Here is a 25930-nt window from a genome sequence, read left to right as displayed (position 1 = left end):
GTGATTTTAATTAAAACAACAAAAAGAAAAAAAGGTAAAGATAAAATCTGTTTCAAAGTGTTTCGGATATATATATATATATATATATATATATATATATATATATATATATATATATAGAAAAAAAAGTCTTCCTGTAGATTCATTGTTCTCTTAAGAGTTTGTAGATTCTGAGCTGTCAACGTTTTTTTTTTACAGATAAATCGGCTTAAATGACTCTTAACACTGACACTGGAATGAATAGCCCTTTGTTAACCCTTGACCCTCTTATGTTTATGTCATCTATGAATAGAATGTGTCCTCGCTGATACCAGAATATGAACTTGATTTTAAAGAAATGGATGACCATTATGTACTATAGATGACATAGATTTTGATTCAAGTGTCACCTGTTCCAGGACGATTTTGTACAGTTAGTATTTCTGGTGCTTTTGTAGTATAATGGAATAAAAAAAAAAATGCAGTTCTGGTAAAAATACTTATGTACTTGTGTCATGTCGAAATTAGTAAAAAAAAAAAAAAAAAAAAAAAAATCTTACAATTATGAAAAACGATTGAATAGAAGATCTGTTGTATAATAGTTTTTTTTTTTTTTTTTTTGTACAAAAAAAAAAGTTACTGATCTGCAATTTTCTATTTTGAAATAACGTATTGCAAATATTTTGTAAAAATCAAAGATCACAGTTACCTCCCTTAAATCTCAAGAACTCTTTAACATTAACAAGTACAATTTTATAATTCAATGAATTTTATTTTTACTTTTTAAATATATACTTTTTGTGAAATTTTTTAATTATTTTTCTGTTCTATCATTCTTTTTCGTAATTTAATTTTTTACTATTTTCAACCTGACACATAAGTACGTAATGTTTTTACCTAAAATGCATTTATTTAGGGTCACCACATATCAAAGATAAGGGTTAATGTGTGTATTTGTCAAAGAGGTTGGCAAAGTTTGTTAGAGCAGGGTGTTGTCACCACCATCGAAAGATGTGGTGGTTATGTCCATGTAATTTCATAAAAATAGTGCCTGTATCGATGTGGATGATGAAAAGTGTTTAAAACCTGTTAATAAAGTAAATCACATACTCCTTGTGAAAAACTAAATTCCTAATGAGTAATAAACTCATAAACAAATTAAAGTTTCAAATTATTCGTTTCATTTTCTTTAAGTATTTTCTATTTTCTCTGAAACAAGAATGAGTAGAAAGTCATTTTTTTTTTTTTAATCTCCAAACACGACATATTGCCACCAAGATATAAGCGGCTACTGTGATTAGGGGCTAATTTTATGATGGTATCCTAAATGGGGAGTCATGCAGCAAGATGTTAGTTCACATTGCATGTAAATTTCTGCACATTTGTTCAATCTGGGAGGCAGGGAGGAAATTCTATCGGTAAGTAGTCTTAGGAAAAAAGTTATTAGAGTCGAAAGCTTTTCAGCATCTGGGACCTCTATTATGAAGGGGTGGGATTTTGTTGTGTTCTTTGGGGGGTAGTTATGTTGAGTGGATACAAGGGCATTAAGTTCATCGAAGCACATTCTGTGGAAGCACTTGCAAACAAAAACAATGATGTAATATTGTTGTGATAGGACAAGAGCTAAACAAGGGGGCATCCTAAGTGGGGAAGTATGCAGCAAGATGTCGGTTCACATTACATGCAAATTTCTGCATGGCATTATGATCTGGGACGCAAAAGAGGGAATTCCAAAGACAGGTACTTCTTTTTACTATTTATCAATTATTTATTGGAATAAAACAAAATGGTAAAGTATTAAAAAGTTCTATTTAGAAATAATAATTTAACTTTGTGAAATGAGGTAAGGTAAAATGTTTATTAGTACTTAACGACAGAATGTCTAATTAGTATTTCTTTATTCACACACAGAATAGAAAGTATGTTGCCAGTTGACTCCTCCTTGCATTCATCACATAATCAGCATTCTCTCCTCTCTGTATTGGATTGCTTGCTGAAAACAATGAAAAAAATCTTATTAAAAGTAGTTTCAATTGGTGTATTCATTACGAGTTTGACAACTGTGCTGTTTAAGTCAAGTCTTCCACGTGTTCCAGGATAATTCAGTACAGTACTTAATAGTAACTCTATGCTGAGATCACAGTGTAGTATCTGTTCTGACGCTACACTTCACTTTTTCTGTCCTCGGTCAGTGGAGAAATCCTTCTAGACCGAGGCAATTTTTTATTTTTGTTCCTATCCAGAGTGCCCCTTTTTGGAGAGCTGGAGTTTCCCCACATTAAAAACCGACCTTGTGACTGACTCTGCCCTCATGGGGAGGCAAGTAAATAGGAACTCTAGGCATGCCATTGCTGACACAGGAATTTAAACTTCTATTTTTAGATAATGAAATAGACCACATTCATTTATCTTAATATATAAAGTTATCTTGTGAGATTTTTAAAGTTGTATCTAGATAGCATTTAAGCTGACCTATTGAAATTTGATTCTGACTTACCAATTGGCATTTGTTGTTGTTGTATCATATTATTTGTCATATAATAACAGACTTCGCTGAAGATGGCTAAGATATGATTTTGTCTCAACCAGACAACTGGTAATATGGAGACTTTTTTGAATTATGGTCGAAAAATAAAAATCAACAAGGGGAATAATTTATATTTTTATTAAAGAATATAAAAAGAGTTGTTTCCTGTACAGCTAATATTTTATTTGATTTTTGTATGATTTAAAAAACTGAAACGACTTTACTGCATTTCAAGCAATGCCGTATCGGTAAAGTTAGTTCTACTATAAATAGAAAGATTGTGATACTGACTGGGTGTGTTCATTATTGGTTTGACTATCGTGTTAATCCAGATGTAAAAGCCAAATGCACCTGTTCCAATTCAGTACAATTAGTACTTCTTAGTGGCTTTCGCTAATTTAGTCTTGTTTGTCTAATGTATCTTCATTTATAATTAATAATCTTAGAAATATTGTCCAGAAGAGAAGCATTATGGAACATCAGAAGACGAACTTGTGAAGTAAAACACTTGGTGGATGTTATGAAAAGTAATGGTCTAAGAGTGATTTTTTTACCTAAGTGATGATCAGTGTTGGGAAGCTCCCCTGCTTAGTTTGTGGGAAGGGAGTCAGGTGCAATTAAATCGTTTGTGGTAGTTGTAAGAATTGTGTATGCAAGAAAAGTGTAGTGAAATGGCTGTTAGGTTGGGAGAGGATAACCAGTTTATGAGCAAGTAGTTTAAAAATGTAGTGGAGATGGATGAGAACTCCGAAATATATTTGGATGACGTAATTCTATGTTATATGAATATGTTAGTAACATGTTTAGATAGTGTGTGCAAACATATTTAGATAGTATGTGCAAACACTTGCAAAGCATTTTTTTTTTACATCATTTTAGATGGAGTGTATACACAAGTAGTGTGTGTGTGTGTGTGTATATATATATATCTATAATATAAAGCTGTATGTATGTGTGTGTGTGTGTGTGTGTGTGTGTGTGTGTGTGTGTGTGTCTGGTCACGAATAGGCTCCTATATGGTTGACTATTTTAAAAAACTGATTACATATAATAGAAGATGTATCGAAACACAGGAATGGGTATGTTTGATCTGGTATAATGATGATTCATTAAAATTGTGGGGTCTGCGTTCGCGCATGGTCCACAAAGTATGGAAATATAAAAATTAAAAAAAAAACGTTTACAAGTGTTTTTGATATAGATGTACATAAGAATACTTTGATAAGTATGTTTTAACTTAAATAGGGGTGGTATAATAAAATTGTGGAGTCTGCGTTCGCACCTGGTCTCCATAGAATGGAAATAGGCACAAACTTTAATAAAGACTTTTCATATCTATCTGCGTAAGTATACTTTGATAATTATGTTTCAGTTTGAAGAAATATGGTATAATAAAATTATGGGGTGTTCGTTGGCGCCTGACCTCCATAGAATGGAAATATGTCACAAAGTTTAACAAGGTTTTTTAATATAGATCCACAGAATATTGTGATAAGTGTTTCAGTGTGAACAGGTATGGTATAATAAATTATGGAGTTTATCTATTTTGTTTTTACTTTCATCATTCATACTTTGCTTTGGTTTTGATACCCCAAATTCAACCCAAATTTACAACCCTTCCTTTTCATAACCTATCATACTTTCATAAATCAAGAGTCCATTTTCTGTAGGCTGTTTTTGAACCCAGTCAACGACGGGTACTTTTGCTAGTATATATATATATATATATATATATATATATATATATATATATATATATATATATATATATATATAAAGCCCCGGGATACGGTGGTTCTAGATACGATGTTAATACAATATTTTCTGGCCCCTGGTTACGGTATTTGCCCCGTCTTACAGTGTTCTTTATAATATTATTTGATTATATGCATGTGCATTATATACTGTACTGTGTTTTGTTACTAATTTTTAATGCCGTGTCCCTGGGTTCTACTGTGCGTGCGTGTGTGTGTATGTATGTATGTGTGTGTGTGTGTGTGTGTATATATATATATATATATATATATATATATATATATATGTATGAGAGATAAGATTTTTGCATCCTAACTTCACGAATCCTTTTAATCTTCCTTAACCATCAAACAACAAATGCATAAAGTTTTTTTCTTTTTTTTTTTTTTTAAATTTTTATTCCTGCAATTTTGTCCGCCTAGTTTCCATTGGAATTGATTTGTCTTCCAGGGAAAATATTTAGATTAGAAAACATGAATTGTTGCTTCATACAATTGTGTGCTTTACCCACCTTCATTCTTTTCTTGTTTTTTTTTTTCTTTTTTAATTTTGTTTTGATCAGCCTCACTTTCAATCTACGGCAGCCACACACACACACACACACACACACACACACATATATATATATATATATATATATATATATATAATGTTCTTTTCAATCAACAGGGAGGAGTGTTCTTAGTTATTTGTGTGTGAAAACAATGAAATTTTAAACAAACGTCCACCATTCTTTCTTTTGTTTTCATTGCCTCCAATTCTGCTTTTATCTTTTATTTCATTCTTTCCACTTCTTTTATTACCATTCTAGTTTCCAGGGAGGGGGGGTATCTTTCATTTTTCTCTCTCTCTTTTTTTCCTTTTATAAACCTTATGTAATTTTTATTTATTTTGCTCATTTCTGTTCTACTTCTAATACAGTTCTCTTGATTCCCTTTCGTTTCATTTGTCATAGCAGTCCCCTCCCTCACCCTTCCCTTTTGTTTTACTGCCATTGATAAGCTGATGTGCTTATCGTCTTACGTTATTCCTTTTTTTTTTATGTAATAAAGTTCTATTTCTTAAACATTCATGCACTGCTTTAAGAAGAATCTTTGCTGAAAGCAATTTATAGTTTGATTGGCCAATCATTAAGCATTAAGAAAATGACAGCTATTCATCCATAATTTTATGCGTTTTGATAGAAATTTCTTTTTTTTTTTGCTCTATAATCTGTTTTGACTTTGTATGTGTGCATACATATATATATATATATATATGAGTGATGGAACGATTCCAAGATTTTACTCAATTCCAATACAATCACCGATACTTTTCAGAATTCACGATTCTGATTCTTTTAACCCCTAAACTATATATGGTTGATGTTTATTTATTTATTCATTTATTTATTTATTTTTTTATTTTTTTTCAGATTGCCCTAATATATGCATATATTTTCAGAAATGTAAAAACTACACTGGGGTGGGGTCTATAGATTTTTAGCTTCATTGATAGTTTAAAATAAAAACAATATATTTATCATTTTATCATTGGTACCAGCAATGTATGTTAACAAAAAAAAAAAAAAAAAAAAAAAAAAAAACAATTGAAAGAATTGTTTTTGGTATTGGAAAATAAGCACAAATTTTTGTGATATTAATTCTGATACTTGAAAAGTTCTGATTTTTTTTCGGTTCTTATTAATTGTCCCAACACTTATATATATATATATATATATATATATATATATATATATATATATTACTAGCAGGCCATCCAGCATTGTCTTGTCATAAAATATGTCTAAGTATATTTTAATTTATGTAGATTTCATATTTATTATTAGAGAGCCAATTCTCTATTGATTATTATATTGTAACCAATATATTGTAGTTATTTTAAAAGTTATATATATAAAACTTGGGTACCATCAGCTAGAATCAAAATGAAAACCTGTAGCTTTCCATTGGTATTCAGTACAATATGACCTAAAGACACATGTATATACAAAACTTTAAAAATAATGCAGTTAAATGTATAAATATATATTTGTGCATACGTAGAGGATACACATTAAACCAGCATGCCTGCTCAGTTAGAATTTTTAAATTTCAACCCTTTAGCAGCTATTTTATCAGCTAAAAACCAAATCGAATTTGTTCCACAGGTCTGAATCCACTATATATGAAGCTTCAAGTCTGTAAGGAGTGGAAAGGAACAGAAAATGTATAAGTGTCAAAATCTAACCTGCTTATCGGTTACATTTTTATGATGAAAATCATGCCGTGATCTTTACGTGTTGTAATCATTTCTAACAATTATTTTCTTATTTTATTTATTTTTTAAATTTCTATCGACCTTCACACTAAGAAAGTAATTTGAAAAAATTCAGCTGATTTACAGTTAGAACTGAAGCATATCACCAAATGTGTAGCTAAAGTGTTTGTATAAGAATGTTTTGTTGCAATATATCTTTTGAAGTTTTTCAACCTTTTAAACTATATTGAAAAAAAAAAACATTAATCCCAAGTCCTTCGTTAGATAATTATTTTGCTAGTAAGTTAATCTCTTGCAATCACTATATTAGTTTACGTTCATGAATTCATGCTAGTCTTATTATTTTAGACACCATCAGTTATTTACCATGAAACACTGTTTCAGGGATTTAAAAACAAAACAGTAAAAACAAAAAATATTAAATCATGGCTCCTAGCAGTGTTGATCAAACACTACCTTCCTTAAAAAAAATAGGAACAAAAACGTTCTAGATATGGAGCAAGTTTCTTGCTACAGATTAATTTGGCTAACCTATTCATGTTATTAAAAAAAAAAAGTCTTCCTTCCTTTACCTGTATCATTTGTTCTTGCCGCCATAAAGGAAAGTGTTTATTATTTATAAGACTGCTGTATTTTATAAAGTTTGGATGAATCCACCATACTACTTATCAGCTTTCCCGTTTCACTTATTAATGTTTTTAATATATTTATATTATTATTTATCTATGTAATATTTTTAGATTTATTATAGTTTATTTAAAAATGTATAACATTTTAAAATATATACATCATTTTTTTTAGTAATTATATATATTAGCTGCCCCTATCCAGGATTATTTTACATAGCTAAAATGTAAAAAACAAAATAATAATTAGTTAAAAAGACTAAATAAAAGGAAATAACTCTGTATTCATCAATATAGAGTAAGTTTCCCCTTTCAACAAAAAGGTGATTGAACAATTGGAAGTAACTCTGCATTGATGAATAGTTACTTCCCGTTTTTCTTTAGATGGCATTATTTTGAAAATTATGACCCCAAATAGATTGATTTGCCATGAAACGGACACAACAAACTGGTACCAATACCAAGATGACCCCCCCCCCAACGTATAATTGTCACATTAAAATATTTCAACAAACCAATGTAAATTGTGCTGCTGGAAAAATCTATTGTAATATTTTCGTTTTTCTACCATTTTCTTCAGAGCATTTTTCCATGCCATAATAGGTTGTAAGAATTAAAAAAAAAAAAAAAAGAAGTAGATGCTTTTCTGCCATTGTCGTCTTGCTGTTTGGTATGTCCTAACATTCTTTCATCAGAACGAGTGTTTGTTGTCTGTTCTCTTGCTTTTCTAAGTAGAATCCTATTTATGGAAGCACACAGGCACAATTATGAATTCACTTTTCTTTCTTGTATTGCTGGAAGCTGATGCTTTCTGATTCTTCAGCTCTGACCATATTCAACATAAAAGAATAAAGCTGTTGATTGCCTCTCACTTTTAATCTTATATGAACTATCCGAAGTACCAGACTACGCTGGGTGATGTAGCCTGCAGGGAAGCAGCCCCATGGAAACAATTGCAGTTATAATCTATCACCCAGCATAGTCAGGTACTTCAGATAGTTCTGTTGTTGTGGATAGTTCTGTTGTTGTAATCCTGTTGTAGCTTGCAGGGAAGCAGCCCCAGGGAAACGATTGCAGTTATAATCTAACAGGATTGTTTTTGAATTTAATGTCAAATACTTGTCATAAATTGACCTCATCAGTCATCGAATTTTGCTCATTCCGTTTATTTTTTAATCCTCTTTTAATATTCATCATCATTCAACACATACTCCACTCATCTCCTTAATCCTCATCCTTGAGTGTTTTTAAGCCTTGATAAATGGCGACTCGTTAATAAAAACAAACAAAAAAATCTAACCACATGAATTACATTCTTTTCGCCTCTTTATAGAGTTTTACTTAGCAGTATTGGCTTAAGTACATGTACTGCTGCCATATCTGTGGAGATGCTGCTCAGAACACCCTTTCTTGCTTTGATGCAGTACAAAAACAAACTTTGAAATCTAGTGGATGATGCCCCCTTTTCTGTTCCCTAGAAGATACGTTGCAAATTTTCTCTTCTCTATCTTTATTTTTATGGCAGATGCTCGACTGAAATGAAATCTATGGTCCCCCTCCTATAAAACATTCACAACGAAAGAGGAGCACAATACCACTGAGTTGCTTCCCAGTTGACTACAACATGATCGTTTTCAAGTCTAATGTAAATAAATTCTTGTTGAGCTTCGCTGGTAAATAATTAAATTCTGCACAATTTTGGGGTGTATTTGGCTTGTAAACAAGTAAAGAATCGCAACAGGTGTAAAATACTTTCTGGAGCGGTAGAATGATGTAACTCCCCCCCCATCCCAGCAACGCTTCCTATCCTATATTCCCACCCTATCAATTGCTCAAGCTCTCTGTACCTCCAATTTTATTGAGTATGGTACAAAACTGCATCTAGGAGTACGATCCCAATTTGGGAGGTTGGCAGAGTGTGGAGTGACCCCTTAGTTGCCGTTACTCTTGGGTCCACTTCGACCTAAAGTGGTAGTACCTGCCAGTTCCATTTATGGGTTAAATATATTAATTGATTGCAGACTTGCTTTATTTACAAAATATAAAAAAATAAAAATGAAAAAGATTTAAAGAAAATAAAAAGAAATAAAAAAAAAAGAAATTAATCTATAAAAAAAAAAGAAAGAAATTAATCTACAAATGGTTTCTATACAAAATAGAATCTATTCAATCCTACCAGATATTAAGAACTTGAAGTATAACAATTTCTACTGAAATGACTGAATTTAGCATTAACCCCAAAAGGTTTAATATGCCATAAAACAACAAAACCAAACATTCCTCTTTAGAGTGACCCCTTAATCTTTACTTTCTTGTAATCTCTCGATTCCAGAAGTCAGTTTGACCAAATACCGTATTTACTGATGTTAGCCAGATGGATTTTTCTCGGCCTTATCTTGATAAGAGTTGCACAGGCTTCTTAAAAGATGAACCATTTATTTGCTACAAGCTGAAGTGCCAGTCTTTGCTGGGTTTCTTAAATTTTGGTCGACGATCACGTCTATTGGTAAAGCAGGTTTTTTTACTTTTAAATAATAGTAAAATCAATTGAAATTTTTAAAATCTGTATTTTTTCATATAATTTTTAATCTGTATTTTTAAACGAGTTAGAGGGATATGAAGTCTTAACATTTCAAAGAAACTTCATGATGAAAATATTCTTCTTGTGATATAACGTTATTAAGATATACAAAAGTCGATCGTGGGAAGTGGCAAATTATGGGAAAGGAGGAAAGATAATATAATACTTGAAGAAAAAGACTAGTGGACTGTTGCTGTTGGACTGACGTATGGTTCTGTTTGGACCTAAGAGGTCCATCCACCCAAGCTTTATCTTTTCTCTGAGAAGGAGTTTATTGCGAATCGTTTGAGGCACCTCCTACTAGGGAATGCTGATGGTATTATTCACGCATTTTCTTTTAGGCACTTATCCTAGTGTACAAGATTCTTAAAGCCACATATAACTAGGTGTCTAACTTCTTGAAGAAAAGGTAAATAAAAACATTTCTGAAGATGTGTATAAGACAAATCGTCATTTTTGCCATTTTGTTAAAAAAAAAAAAAAAAAAAAGAAATCGTATTATCCACTAGAAAATACGGTAAACTAACTGAAAAAGAAACGGAAGAAAAAGGAAAGCCTTGTTGATAATAATTTCAAATTTTCCTTGCATAAAAATAGAACTGTGGAATGTCGACTTGTTTATATATATATATATATATATATATATATATATATTCTTTCTTTTTTATTCGGTTTGGGATGCTAGTGTGGTTACCAATTGGAAGTGCCCCCCCCCCCTTTTTTTTCTACGTATCCTTCTTTCTTGCTGTGTTTGCTTGTTGAGATTCACACATACAACCCATTCCCGCTTTTTGTGTTTCTCAATCAGACAGCTGACTGCTATAGCCTAACCCACTACCTCCTTTCTCACCCAACAGTATTTTTTAGGGTTTATTTATTTATTTATTTTTTAACAGAGAGGGTGAAGATTCTCCATCCCCAAACATTTGCTTCATTTCGAGTTTACATGTATTCTTACGCAGGTAACAATTCTAGATTCCGAGTCATGAAAGAAAAAAATAAAAAAAATAAAAAGTATGTTTTTGTATTAATGCAAATATTTTCGATGTAATCGTGTTCCTTGTCATTCAGCACAATACGTCTCCCTCAGCTGAACGTTAAACTCATTTTAACTCTGCGTCTTTATACAAATCGATTTAAACAGTTCCATGTTAAGGTAAAAAAAGAAAAAAAAAAAATACATTATTCAACAAGTGTCTTAAGTATGACCATACAGTACCATCTCAAAGCGGCACTCACACTAGACGGGTTAAACCGGCTTCCTTTGAAGGAAGAAATTTCATGGGAATGTCAGAATCACAAGCTCTCCCCAGTCGCATGTATCTCTCCCATCAGGGGAGATGATGAGTTAGGCTTTTCCATTTCTTGCAGGAAGGTGTTAACATCCTCCTCCTACATACAACACATGCTATTGCCAAAATGGTCACCCATTTGGTACTGACCAAGCTTAATGTTGCTTAACTTCAATGATTTTTCAAGAACTGGTGTAGCCCCAATATGTGAGTTTTGGGGGAATGTAGTTACTCCTCTTAACTTTACTTCCAGATCTGTTCTGACTCGGAATTGTAAGTTTCATCTTTGAGTAAAATAGATGCTATCCTAATTATGACACTAAACTGGTCCGGACACCTTTGGACAATGCTCCTTTTTCCCATCCATTTCTACCGCCTTTTCTTTTTTTTTTTTTTTTTTTTTTGTGCCACCATTTTCCGTAACCCTATAAACTGTTCCCTCCCTTTTTACATCTCATTACTAGAGTGCAAGATATAATAATTTCATAAATATTCGTGCTTTAATTTTCTTTATTTGTGTGTGTGTGTGTGTGCATTCTTTTAATGACCAAATTAATGGGAGGACATTGTGAAAGAAAATAACCTTTTCTGCTATTTATGGATATTCGCATATATAAGAAACTGGATTTGTTTTTTTTCGTTGATTTGTTTTTAAGAAAAAGGAATAAATAAAAAAAAAAATTTTTTTTTCTGAAATCAAGTCATTGACAGAATTTTAATTGTTGTGACCTTAAAAGTGCCGAAACGAAATAAGACAACAAGGAGGTAGAGTTAACAATAGTATACATTTACAGAAAGTACAGAAGTGATGAGTTATCAGAGACTGCTTCTGGATTCATCATCTCTTACTGTTACTCATAATGTCGTGGGGGTGGGAGTGAGTCCATGAAGTGACAGATCACCATGAGAAACTGCAAGTGCTGATTTCACAATCAATGTTGAAAATCAGTTTGCTATTTGAACCTTTTGTGCCATAGTTTATTAATGCCCTTCCTTTTTTTTCAAACGAGGTAATATAAACTGTGATGAAAGTGTTCTGATAGACAAAAATGGTAACAAGAAAAGTGGTTTGCATCATCTTATATGTGAAGATGATGACAAAAAAAAAATCTGTTAAAATATTTGTGATTTCTGACATAATTTCCAAACATTAAAATAAGCTGGGGGGGGGGGGGTATATGAATAATCTTTTTTTTCTTTCCTTTCCTTTTTCATTCTCCGTCTTTCCTTTCCTTTTTCATTCTTCGTCTTCATTTATTTTTTCATTCTCTGTCTTCATTTTTTTTCATTCTCCGTCTTCATTTTTTTTTCATTCTCCGTCTTCATTTTTTTTCGTTCTCTGTCTTCATTTTTTTCGTTCTCCGTCTTCATTTTTTTCGTTCTCCGTCTTCATTTTTTTCGTTCTCCGTCTTCATTTTTTTTCGTTCTCCGTCTTCATTTTTTTTCGTTCTCCGTCTTCATTTTTTTTTCGTTCTCCGTCTTCATTTTTTTTTCGTTCTCCGTCTTCATTTTTTTTCGTTCTCCGTCTTCATTTTTTTTCGTTCTCCGTCTTCATTTTTTTTCGTTCTCCGTCTTCATTTTTTTTCGTTCTCCGTCTTCATTTTTTTTCATTCTGCTTTCATTTGTCAACCTCCTTGTAATTTTCATTCTTTTCTTCCTCTTTTTTTCCTTCGTAGGTTCTTCCACGTTCTCTCATTCCCTCTCGCACAACCTGTTTCTATCCCTGAATGAAATATTCCGCTTGTGTAATGTCAGCCTGCTTCCCTGTTGCCATGACTATCCACAACTTATTTCAACAAGTCTATCGCTTATTTGAAGGTTCACTATTGATTTGTATAAATACTGTACACTGCAGTACCCCTCCCCCCAATCCACCGCCGCCACTCTCTCCGTGTGTTATATTGTCCGGCCATTCCTTCTGCATGCAGTTGTATACACATTTAACCAAAGCATGTCAGTTTCCCTGCTATAAGGCTTTGAGCAGGAAGCCTCCTCCTCCTCCTACAACAAACCCGCCTCTTATTCCCTCTTCGCTCCTACTGCCCCTGATCGTATTTCGCTTGAACCTTGGAGCTTACAAACCGAGTTCCATCCATCAATAAACCAGTCATTTTGTCTATTTGCATTAGTGTTTTCAATTGTTATCCTCTTTACGTTGCTTAGACAGCAAGAAAGTATATGATCACCGTTTTTTCTTGCTTATATGATAAATTTCTAATGAAAAATTAAAAGAAAGGAAAGGGCGCGTATTACGCAACCGTATACTTTAAATAAATTTTTTACTTAGCCTTTGTTTTTTTTATATATACTAAGGGTACAGGTCACCGCTTATCAAGGCCCAAAGGCTACTCAAGGATAAGGGCTAATGAGTGTTTTGGTAGGGTTTAATCATTTAAGAGGACAGCTCAAGAAGAACGAACCTGTTTACATTAGACTTAAAAACAACCGAGCAGTAGGAACCACAGTATTGTGTTTGACAGGTGGACAGTTCTAGGAAAGAAACGTTGTTCATGGAATTTGTTTTGTTCAGAGCACAGCTAAAGGGTAAAGGCAGTCAAGACAAGTATTTGTTGCAATTTTTTTACGGTGAGTGCTGTATGTAGAAGCTCAGTCGAGCAGCTGCCATAAAAATAATGATAGAGCAGAGATAGACTCGCAACATCTTATGCGAGAAAGAGAAAGCAATAATATTTATTTTAAATATGCTGAAATAACCACCTGAGCAAGAAACTGAGCCTTTTTTCATATTTGGATTCATCGGACTACTGTTTTCATTTTGAGTGTCATTTTCACGTTTCGGTCGATGTAACCTCCAACCTTCTTCAGGTGTATCTTGTCGAACTCAGGAATGTTTTTGTCAAACTCGGGGAATTTGTACTGAATTTCGAACGGAATCCTTTATTTACTTCATGGGGGTAGCATGCTCTCGTTCTGTCAGCCATGACTGGATAGAGGTCCTAAGTAATTTGCAATTGTATTCTCAGTGTGAGCAATCAAAAAATACAATTGCGAATTCCGTCCGAATTCCCGAGTTTCACAAGATACACCTGAAGAAGGTCGGAGGTTACATCAACTGAAACGTTGTGAAAATGACACTCAAAATGAGAACGTGAATCCAAATAATACGAATAACCAATCCTCATCTCAAAAATTTAGAAACGTTTTTGCGCAAAAATAGACTCCAGATTTAAATGATTAATTTATTTTAGTTACCATTAAATTTTTGTTATGTCTACACCTGTCGCAGATGCTTTATGCTTGATATTGACTCTGCCATTTTTTTTTATGTAAAAGCTACTTATTGATTTCATAATTTGTTAGAATATTTCCAAAATTATATTTTCTTTTTTCTTTTTATTGAAGGTTATCTAAAATTTGTGAATCGTTCAAAAAGATTCTCCAATTGAATACACATATAATCAGGTAAGTGAATATACTTACTATTTTAGTGTGTGTGTGTGTGTATATATATATATATATATATAACAGATGTAAAGTAGAAATTTACAAAGTTTTTATCATTTGGCAGAATACTCCAAAGCTGGTAGCTAGGTACTCCTTAATCCACGGAGTTTTAAAGAATTCAAATTCTTCTCATCAGAGGAAAAACTGTTAGCAAAATAATCCAAAAGTTATGCTAAAATTTTTTAAAACATTTCTGTGTATTTGCATATATATATATATATATATATATATATATATATATATACTAGCAAAAGTACCCGTCGTTGACTGGGTTCAAAAACAGCCTACAGAAAATGGACTCTGATTTATGAAAGTATGATAGGTTATGAAAAGGAAGAGTTGTAAATTTGGGTTGAATTTGTGGGTATCAAAACCAAAGCAAAATATGATGAAAGTAAAAATAAAATTGATAAACCCCATAATTTATTATACCATACCTGTTCACACTGAAACACTTATCACAATATTCTGTGGATCTATATTAAAAAACCTTGTTAAACTTTGTGACATATTTCCATTCTATGGAGGTCAGGTGCGAATGAACACCCCATAATTTTATTATACCATATTTCTTCAAACTGAGACATAATTATCAAAGTATACTTACGCAGATAGATATGAAAAGTCTTTATTAAAGTTTGTGCCTGTTTCCATTCTATGGAGACCAGGCGCGAACGCAGACTCCACAATTTTATTATACCATCCCTATTTAAGTTAAAACATACTTATCGAAGTATTCTCATGTACATCTATATCAAAAACACTTGTAAACGTTTTTTTTAAATTTTTATATTTCCATACTTTGTGAACCAGACGCGAACGCAGACCCCACAATTTTAATGAACGACCGTTCTGCCAAATCAAGCATACCCATTTCTGTGTCTCGATACATCTTCTATCATTATATGTAATCAGTTTTTTAAAATAGTCAACCATATAGGAGCCTATTCGTGACCAGACACACACACACACACAGCTTTATATTATGTATATATATATATATATATATATATATATATTTCAGAATAAAATCATCCAACAATTAGCTGGTATGGAAACCTGTGATTATAAGATTTACAAGATATTACTGGCAGTGATATTCCATAAGTATTATCCCACCTAAATAAAAATTGCTTGATATACAAGATATAGCAAATAAATAAAGTTTTAGTCATTTTACCATACTGCTATCAAAGACATTCACTTCAGATTTTACCTTCCAATTTGGATGTTAACTTTTATATCCTTTTCTTTAACTTCCCTTAATGGCTTTTAATTACTCAATCAATTTTTAATTGTGATTTTCCATGTCTCACTGACTTTAGCAAATAAGGTGTAAACCATTATAATTATTTGCTAATATTTTCTCCTCTGAAGAGATGGTAGGCATCGAAATTCTATAGGACAAGGAGTTAAAATATTTCTAATGTATTCTTTGTCTTACATAGAATAATAAAAATCTTTTGATTTGAAATTCAAACATTTCACGTCATAAATTTTTAAATTCATTGAATGTTAAAATTTGATTTAAGTGTGCATGTGGATGGATAGTATAAATTCCTTTATTTATACAAACACTAGCTTGGCGGCCAGCATTGCCCAATCGTAAAAAATGCTTAAATATATTTTAATTAATGCAGATTTCATATTTATTATTATTACAGAGACAATTCTCTATCAATTATTATATTGTACCCAATATATTAGTGATTTTTAAAGTTTAAAAGAAAAAAGCAAACTTGGATAGAATGTAAACTATAACAGTGTTTCAGCTTTTGTAGTTACCGTTTGAGCTATTGTCAGATGACAAAGAAATAGTTAAAAATGAATCGACTTTTAATGTATAAATGTATATATTTGTGCATGTGTACAAATATCATGTTTAGTTGACTTTTGCCTGCAAAGTTTCAAATTTTGACTACTTAGCAGCTATTTTTACATAAAAGAATGATCTACAAAAAATACAATAATTTGATTTACCTTGTGCTGCTGCTCTGCGACCTTGATTTGGAAGAGATGCCCTTTGAAAAAATGGAGGCATATACATACACACAGACATTGAGTTTTATAAATTGGATTATTGGGTACATATCTGCATACACGTTTCAGCTATGATCTCATTTGAAATTGAGCTTCCTCGGGTCATTATACAAACTAAAGTAAGACAGAAAAAAAAACAATTTTGCAAATATTTGTGTTTTTTTTTTGGGGGGGGGGGGTCAAAAATAAAAATTTAATTAAGCTCAAATATCTTTAAGAATTAGTTTCTGATTTTGATTCCACTTTATTTTTTTTTTTATATATAAATTTATTTTCGTTTGCTTGAAAATTGATCTATTTAAAGTAGAAACCTTTCCACATCAACTTTAGAATAGAGCAAAAAAAAGTGTTAGACGTTTTTAATTCAACTTGGAAAAAAAAATTGCTGTAATCCTTAACACCCATTTAGTAAATGTAGTTAAAAGCGTTCACTGATTTGTTATTTTTTGTGATTCAAACTCAGATATTTTTTTTTATTATGAATTTCAAAAAGAAATGCTTTAAGCTCATTGGAATAGAATAAACTGAAAAGTCTTCGTGTTAAATGGCGTGCAAATATATTTTCTTCTATTACTGCTGGTCCTGGATATGACCTTAAACTACATCCAGTGGTAAGGCCCCAACTTGCGGGCTTTGCGAAGTGTGGAGCCACCCTTTAATTGCCATTGCTCCCAGGTACACTCTGACTCGGAGTGGTAGTACCTGTTAGAGTCCCAACTATGGGTTAAATAGAAACCGACTTGAAAACAACAAATATATTCTATTAAAACATTTTTCTTCAAAATCTTTGGATTCTGCATTAAATAACCTGAAAAGGGTTGATATGCTGTAAAACAAAAACAACTGAAAACCAATCCATTACTGTTTATTTTCTATTTGTTTATTTTATTTATTTTTTTATAAAGGATAAGAGCTTAAATATAGATAACTGTTTGGTATTTTGGTTCTTTGATTTAGTCAAAGTTACAATACAAGAATGATAGTAAATATTGAACTTACCTGAATATCGATCATCCTATCAGTAGGGCCACAAATTATCTTGCTGTCCCCCCCACCCTCAAAAAAAATGAACCACTTGTTAGCCATAGATGTAACTGAGCCATTCTTCCACTTTGGCAATTACTTCATTTTCATTTAGACAAAAGATTGTAAAGGTCAGATCTGATCAAATCAGTTCGTTGATCCTGTCATTTTTAAAGAATCTGATTAAATAATAAAACCATATTATTTAATCGGATTCTTCAAAAATTCAAAACCTTATTTCTCCTTATTTTCTCCTCAAAAATATATGAGAAGGTGAAGGCTCAGTCATGTTAAGAATAAAGAAAATTACCAATGCCAAGGTTTTTTTTTTTTTTTTTTTTTTTTTTTGCAACAGCGATATATTCTAAGAGTATAAATAATTATCTTACCTACAGAATTATATTTGACCACTTTATTCAACATTAAATAACTCCTGGATGACTGATAAGCCGTAAAACAAACCAAACCAAACCTGACTCTCAAAATATATGTACACTAGCATATTTGCAGCACCTGTCAAAATACAACTCACACAGAAAGAAAAGTTGTTTCGGATGTCAAGGGAGTCAATAAATTCACCTACCTTTTATAACGCAACTGATTTCAGTGAGTGAACTGATGCAACCATAAGACAGCATAAATCTGCCGCATGGACAGCTGTCGACAATTTTACGAAAAGTATGAATTCTATTGTATACAAGAGAGGCAGCACACATGTCCAAAGTATCCTCTTATATATGTCTGTGGAACGTGGTCAACAACGAAACATCTGTGAAACGTGGTCAACGACGAAACATCTGTGAAACGTGGTCAACAACGGAACATCTGTGAAACGTGGTCAACAACGGAACATCTGTGAAACGTGGCCAACAACGGAACATCTGTGAAACGTGGCCAACAACGGAACATCTGTGAAACGTGGCCAACAACGGAACATCTGTGAAACGTGGCCAACAACGGAACATCTGTGAAACGTGGCCAACAACGGAACATCTGTGAAACGTGGCCAACAACGGAACATCTGTGAAACGTGGCCAACAACGGAACATCTGTGAAACGTGGCCAACAACGGAACATCTGTGAAACGTGGCCAACAACGGAACATCTGTGAAACGTGGCCAACAACGGAACATCTGTGAAACGTGGCCAACAACGGAACATCTGTGAAACGTGGCCAACAACGGAACATCTGTGAAACGTGGCCAACAACGGAACATCTGTGAAACGTGGCCAACAACGGAACATCTGTGAAACGTGGCCAACAACGGAACATCTGTGAAACGTGGCCAACAACGGAACATCCAAATGACACGATGCTTGCTGCAGCCTATCAAATGGAGAAAATTCCTGATCTTATTTCATGGAACTGTTGAGCAATAAATGGTACAGCGACATCGTCTAATGTCAGTCATCTGAAATGCTCCAACATGTATTCTACATTGATGTTGATAAACTAAAGTTGTGTGGTTGACCACTTGAGACACGGAGAGGATCAGTTGATGACAAACTGATCCTTGTGGGCGGCACAAGCTAAATGGCAACAGACAGGAAAAGTTGAAGGTCATTCACGAAATGTCAAATCACAGCATGAGACGAAAAGCTGAAAAAAATGAAAATAATAATATCAATCAACCATGGGAATATTCTATCAGCATGTTGTTATTGCAACAGCATTTAGACAAGTTAGGTTGAGCCAGCTTTTTCTCTTCTCGAATTGTTGCAATCCATGCATAGTGATCTTGAGCAAGACTGCATGAAATGGCTAGCCAATCGGAATTCCACCATCGAAGATCAACCACCTGTGGACCTGAGAATTCAGCCAAGTCTAAATGCCACTCGAGGATAAGGATTAATAAATGTTCAGTCGATGGTGAGACAAGATGATCCGCAATGGTGGAACTTGAGTAAGGCCTGAGTATTTAAGAGGACAGCTCAACAGGACTTATTTACAGTAGATTTGAAAACGACCATGTGTTGTAGTCAGCTGGGAAGCAGCCTCACGTTATTGTGTTCTACAGGCTGACAATTCTAGGAAAGAACTCTGCTCATGGAATTTTTGTTTAGTTTTATGCACGGATAATGAGGGAAATTGTTGATCGTTGTAGTTGTTAGACTACTCTTGCGAAAGTTTTACAAAGTGGGGTCATAAATTGACGCTCAGTTGGGCATTTATCATGAAAGTAACAGCAGAACAGAGATAGATTTGCAACGTCTCTTCTGTGAGAAAGAGGGAGGAGGGAGGCGAAAAGGTCCTCAAACACTAAATTTCGAAAACGGTTTTCATGGCCAGTGCTCGACTGAGCTTCAATCTATGCTCCCCCACCTACCTACCCACCTACCCAGTAAAACATTCACAACAAACACTCGATTAGCTATGACCGCTGTCAAAAATTTCCCTAACTCTCTATCTGTGCTTAAAACTAAATGAAAATTGCATGAGCAAAGTGTCTATGGAACACAATATTTTGTTGCCGCTTCCCAGCTGGCTATAACATGGTCATTTTCAAGTCTAATGTAAACAAGTTCTTGTTGAGCTGTCCTCTTATAAATTATATTCTAAAAAAATTTGCACCATTACTGATCATTACGATTTTGTCTAATCAACCTTTTGACACCCATTAACATTTATCCTTGCATAGCCTTTGGGTCTTGATAAGAGATGACACCTTAGTAAAAACAAAATAAAAATGAAATAAATTTCATATTCCTTTTTTTTATATAGCATAAAAGTAATTTGGCGACAGATGTTTTTTTTTTTTTGTTTTTTTTTTTTTTTTAGTGTTTTACGGTTTTATAAATTTAGATGAACAAGTATGTGTGCACATCCTACGTTTTTTATCATTTCAAAGTGATAATTACATTTTGCTAAATTTAAAAACATTTTTTTGTATTCCATTCTACCCATTTTAAGATTCTGATGCTAAATTTATAAATGTTGCCTTTTGAATAAAATTATTTGTAAATTCCGATCTCATTCCCGCATTTTTTTTTCCATGCTTATTTTTTAATCTTGTTAAAATATTTTTTAGTTTATCTTATCGCAACTGGAAACCTTGAATGAACACAATGCAAGTGGCTGTCTTGGATAAGAATACATGCATAAATGCTAAATGAGACGGTGAATTCGATATTAACATTCTCTGCACACGTGTGTGCATGAATATCCTCCACTATATAATAAGAAGCAACGTGTCTTTATTTGTGTACATATCAATAAATATGTATCTGCCCAGTGATACAAAATTTATCAAATAAAAAAAAAAAAAATACTTTTCTGGTTGTCCATTTTACATCATAACTGTCTGTATTATAAATTAAAGTATCTAGCTCTATATCAATAAAGTTTATATATATATCTAATATATAAAAGGCTTTACGTTTGTTTGTCTGTCCGTCTGTCTCCATATTTTAAAACACTATCTCTTCCAAAACGAAAAGTCGCAGAGCAGTGTTAGGGGCCTCAAATGATTGGCTTTTTATGGACCGTTCTTTTATGGATTTTTTACAATGGTAACGTCACCAGCTTTGAATGCTACAGTTTTGCTTTCAGTTTTGATTCTAGCTGATGGCACCCAAATACTTTTTTTTACTTTTGAAATCACGACTCAAATAATATGTCCAAAATCTGGACAAATTAAACTATATTTAAGCTAATATATATATTTCACATAGGATTTTATATATACAAAAAACAAGATGTTTTTATATGGTAATTAGCAGCGTTTTATATATATTAGTGATAGGACGATTCCAATATTTTTTTGATTCCGATACAATTACAGATTTTGATTCTATATAAATCGCTAAATATTTTATTATAGTTATTTTCCATCGATTACCATGTAAAAATATATGTTAAATGTGTAGATATTTTCCTAAACATAAAAGTACACTTGTGAGGTATGATCTATAGTTTTTGGGTTTTACTGGTAGTTTAAAATCAATAAATATTTACTATCTTATCATTCTTACCAGCAATGGAAGATTTTACTTTAAATAAAATCAACTAAAAAAGGACAATCAAAAGAATCATTTTGGCATTCGAAAATAGGCCCTAAATTTTTCTGATACTGATTCCAATATCCCCAAATATTCCGATTTTTTCCAATTTTTGATTCCGAATAATTGTCCCAACACTAATATTACATATATATACATATATAAATGTTTGTGATGAGACAATTCCAATAGGTTTCCCAATTCTGATACAATTACCAACAGTACTAAATTCCCAATTCCTATTCTTATAAATCTCTAAATATTTAACTATAAAGTTGTTATTTTTGCATGATAGCGATAAAACAAATGTAAAATGTGCGAATATTTTCTCAAACGTGAAAATACACTGGTGGGGATGATGTATAGATTTTAATTTTGTTCATAGTTTTAAATGTTTATTATTTTTTCATGACTACCAGTATTGGAAGATCTTGTTTTTAAACAAAATCAAAAGTTAAAAAAAAACAAAAAAACAACAACAATCGTTTTTGGCATCAGAAAATAGGCACAAATTTTTCAGATTCCGATTAATCATCGCAATACACACTCACACACACACACATATATATATATATATATATATATATATATATATATATATATATATATACACACTAATCTTAGTGTCCGGCGTTTCCATGGTGTTTGGAGGTGTGTGTTGAGCAAAAAAAAAAAAAAAAAGTTGTGGTAGACAGGCAGGCTCGAACCCGTACCACGAAGGAGGAAAAGAACATGAACAAAAAAAAACAAAAACGTGACACCTTTGCTGTTGCATTCATCGCCAATTTAAATTAAGGCTAGTCAATCAAAAAGAGGGGATGACTTTTGAAAATATTGGTGAAAAAAGGTATCCCTTCCTGTAGAAAAGTGCCCAGTTGAGGGTGAAGAAATTAATGTTTTTAGCCAACTTTTCGATATTTGTCATCTGAAGGATCGCGCTTCAAAACCATACTTATCTCATGAAAATCCGTCGCATCTGTCGAAAGTTGTAGGCAGATATACAAACAAACATACATACATTTAAACAGACAGGTGAGATTTATATTTATAGAAAAAGGTAATGCTATAAGAAAATATAGGGAAATAAAGATTATTAGAACTTTATTACATTATCATATCAACCTGATTGACATGATAATGTAATAAAGTTCTAATGTAACTTTAATCTTTATATCCCTTTCTTTTCTAATAAATTGCTCCCCTTAATCGTGTAGAGCTTCATCGATCCAGACACTTTAGCCCTTTCTCTCTTGAAAAAATAAATCTATTTTTTCAAGTTAACTTTATTTCTATATATATATATATATATATATATATATATATATATATACATATATTTATTTATTTTATTTATTTTTTTTTTTTTTGAAAATTGGATTTAAGTTCTGTAAATTAAAATTTACAATAAATTTATTTTTCGACAAGGAGTATAAAAATTAAAAAAATTTTCCTTAGAGTCTCAATGAATTGCTCATATCTTCAGAGATGAGGTAGTTAGCAAAATAATATTCATAGATAGTCGATAAATTTTGCTGGTTAGCACATAAATTTGAAACTAGAATTTTGAAAGAAAATGTTTGTTTCGAAAGATATGAGCCGTTTATTGAAACTCCATAGAATAAGGAAAGAAATGTTTGATTTTTGTATTCCTTGTCAAAAAATAAATTTATAAATTTTAATTTACAGAATTTAAATCCAGTTTTCATTATATTATTACTCTATCTTGAATATTGAGCTTTTTCATCTGGTTGGGATTGTCATAAATAAGACTAATGTTTGTACTTGGTTTAAGTTTACAGAATTATTCAATTTGTAAGCTGAAATTAAATTTTACTCGTGTGTGTATATATGTGTGAATATATATGTGTGTGTGTGTATATATGCTGGTGATTTACTACAGTTTCAGATGATTGCAGTCTCATCTTTTCTATTGGTCTTGGATATAACCTTAAACTATATCCGATGATGAGCCCCCCCCCCCTCCGCTTGCGGGCTTTGAGGAGTGTGGAACCACCCTTTAATTGCCATTGCTCCCAGGTCCACTCTGACCCGGAGTGGTAGTACCTGTTAAGGTCCCAACTATGGGTTAAATAGAAACCGACTTGAAAAAAAAAAAACAAACACAAAAACATTCTATTAAAAAAATTTTCTTCAAAATAACTGGATTCAGCATTAAATAACCTGAAAAGGGTTGATATGCCGTAAAACAAAAACAACCAAACCAAACCTAATCCCTTCTACATTTGTGATGTTATAAATGGCTTTTTAGACTGTAAGTAGCTCTGCATGGCCTGAAGCACAGATGGCCGATAGCCATAATATTTTCAACAGCATGTAGTCATCTTTTGAAATCTTTGTACAACCATTGATCAAGTCTGAAGCTGTATTTACAAATCTTGTTTCACACCGTGCAAATTGTCTCAGCATGGGGAATATTTTAGGCGGTTCATATTTGATGTTTCTTCAGATGATTCGCATAATCCGCTTTTGAGAAAAATGTGCGTTGACAGAATTCACGCTTCCTGTTTTTGATGTTTACGGTTAGATCGTGATCGGCACCCTTTCGGAACTGATGGTTGCTTTGCTCATATTTCGGACCATGTTCTTTGGGAATCCTAGACAATCCCTTACATACGCTCTGCACTCATCCTTATTTAACATTATTTCCCCGCCACCTCCAACTTCCCCAACATCATATCTTATGAGTACAAGGTTGTTACAAATGCTCTCCTTACACCTCTTTTTTGGTGAGAGTTGACATTTTCCAAGATGTAGTTAACCATTCATATCAACAGTGTTTTGTTCAGTGCATTTTATAGCATTTTACTAGATATTCAATAATTGGATGTTTTGTCCTGACAAGGATCTTAGTGTCAGGAATTTTGCCCTGCCACTTGTGTGCGTGTGCGTATTTTTCTGTGGAAATATCTTATTTCCTTATAATATATACTAATCCTTATTTAAGAAGCTCAATGCAATTACAGAGCAATACAGTGAATGAATATCACTGTATATATTATGGGGTAATCACATTGACACACCTGTTTCCATCAGATCACCAAAGTTAAGCTGAGTCTGGTCAGTACTAAAATGAATGACTATTTGGGAATTCCAGGTGCTGTATGTGCTCTCCATTTATCTTGGCATTGCTTCCAGTCAGTCTTGGGCCTCTCCTTGCCACTGGACCCAAACTGTGCTTATTAAGGAGAGGTGTGGTTGCAGATTGCACAATGCTTGCTTCACTATTATACATGCAGCTACCCTTACAGTGTTTGTCCATTGTCTCTTGAGAGTGAATGGAGATATCGCATATGTATATCTTGGTAGTGAACGTTCCACAGATGTATTTATTTCACATTGTTTTATTGCTGATATGTTGTCTTACACGTGTTTCTTTTATGATTTTTAAAAGTTCACATATTCTTTTTTTACCATCATTTATCTTGTTCTATCCAAGGTTAAATAAATAAGATAATAAAAAACCCCTATATTTTTGCAGAGGAATGCCCCTAACGATTCGTTTAATCAGTTTCTGCAAGTCAATGAAACATGTGTAAGACACAATATATCGGCAATAAAACTATATGAATGTGGAATAAATACGTCTGTAGCTTTCGAGTGTTCACTATCGATATATATGCTCTGAAAGTGTATATCTATTTTTATTGAGCTTATTTGATTGTGGCAATTTAGAAAACTTTATTGAAATATATATATATATATAAAGTAGTAGCGTTTGTGTGTGTGTGTGTGTGTGTGTGTGTGTACAACTCCCCTACATCACTGGAGCTATCATGACCAAACTTGACATGATGATGGTCTTTGACCTAGGGATGGTGCACAGAGATTAAGATGATATTTAGTGTGGCTCTTCATAAACTCCCCCACCTAAGGGATGGTGCACACCACGTTGGGAATTCATCACCATCTATGGGGTCCGCCACCATGATGCCGGCCAACTTCTTTGTGAATTTGAATCAGATCACCCTTCTCCACCCCGATCCCCTCAACCAATTAAACAAATGTTAACCATTGTGATTCTTTGTAATTGTTTCAATTTTTATGTGTAACAATATAAGTATCAACTTTGATATAACATATTTGCTTTAAAGTTCATGGTTGGATTTCAGTCACTTCAGGAGGTAATTTACAAAATTTTAAACGCCTTAAGAAATAGTTGCTCTTACAACATCCACTTACTGCAAGAGTGGCCGTGAAGTGGATACCCAAGCATACAGCAAAGTCCCGTGTGAAGCATGGGTATTTTTGCTAGTAAGTGTGTGTGTGTGTGTGTGTGTATGTATATATATATATATATATATATATATATATATATATATATATTGTTTTTAAAATTATATTTTTAACAAAATTATATTTTAAA

The 25930-nt window shown here is 32.6% G+C and overlaps 1 protein-coding gene across 50 annotated transcripts in view; it reads left to right on the top strand.

Moving 5' to 3' along the window:
- Window positions 1–25930, top strand: part of LOC145252565 (rho GTPase-activating protein 190-like) — a 793870-nt gene that overhangs the window by 482314 nt on the left and 285626 nt on the right. For all 50 annotated transcript variants that reach the window (XM_080112152.1, XM_080112143.1, XM_080112148.1 and 47 more), the window contains exon 5: window positions 14383–14442. The gene's annotated coding sequence lies outside the window, so the exon portion shown is untranslated. The remainder of the gene's footprint in view (window positions 1–14382; window positions 14443–25930) is intronic.

This window comes from Euprymna scolopes, chromosome 29 (genome assembly GCF_053919585.1).
Source record: "Euprymna scolopes isolate OS-2025 chromosome 29, ASM5391958v1, whole genome shotgun sequence".
Lineage (NCBI taxonomy): Eukaryota > Metazoa > Mollusca > Cephalopoda > Sepiida > Sepiolidae > Euprymna > Euprymna scolopes.
This window is presented reverse-complemented; position numbering and strand designations above follow the sequence as displayed.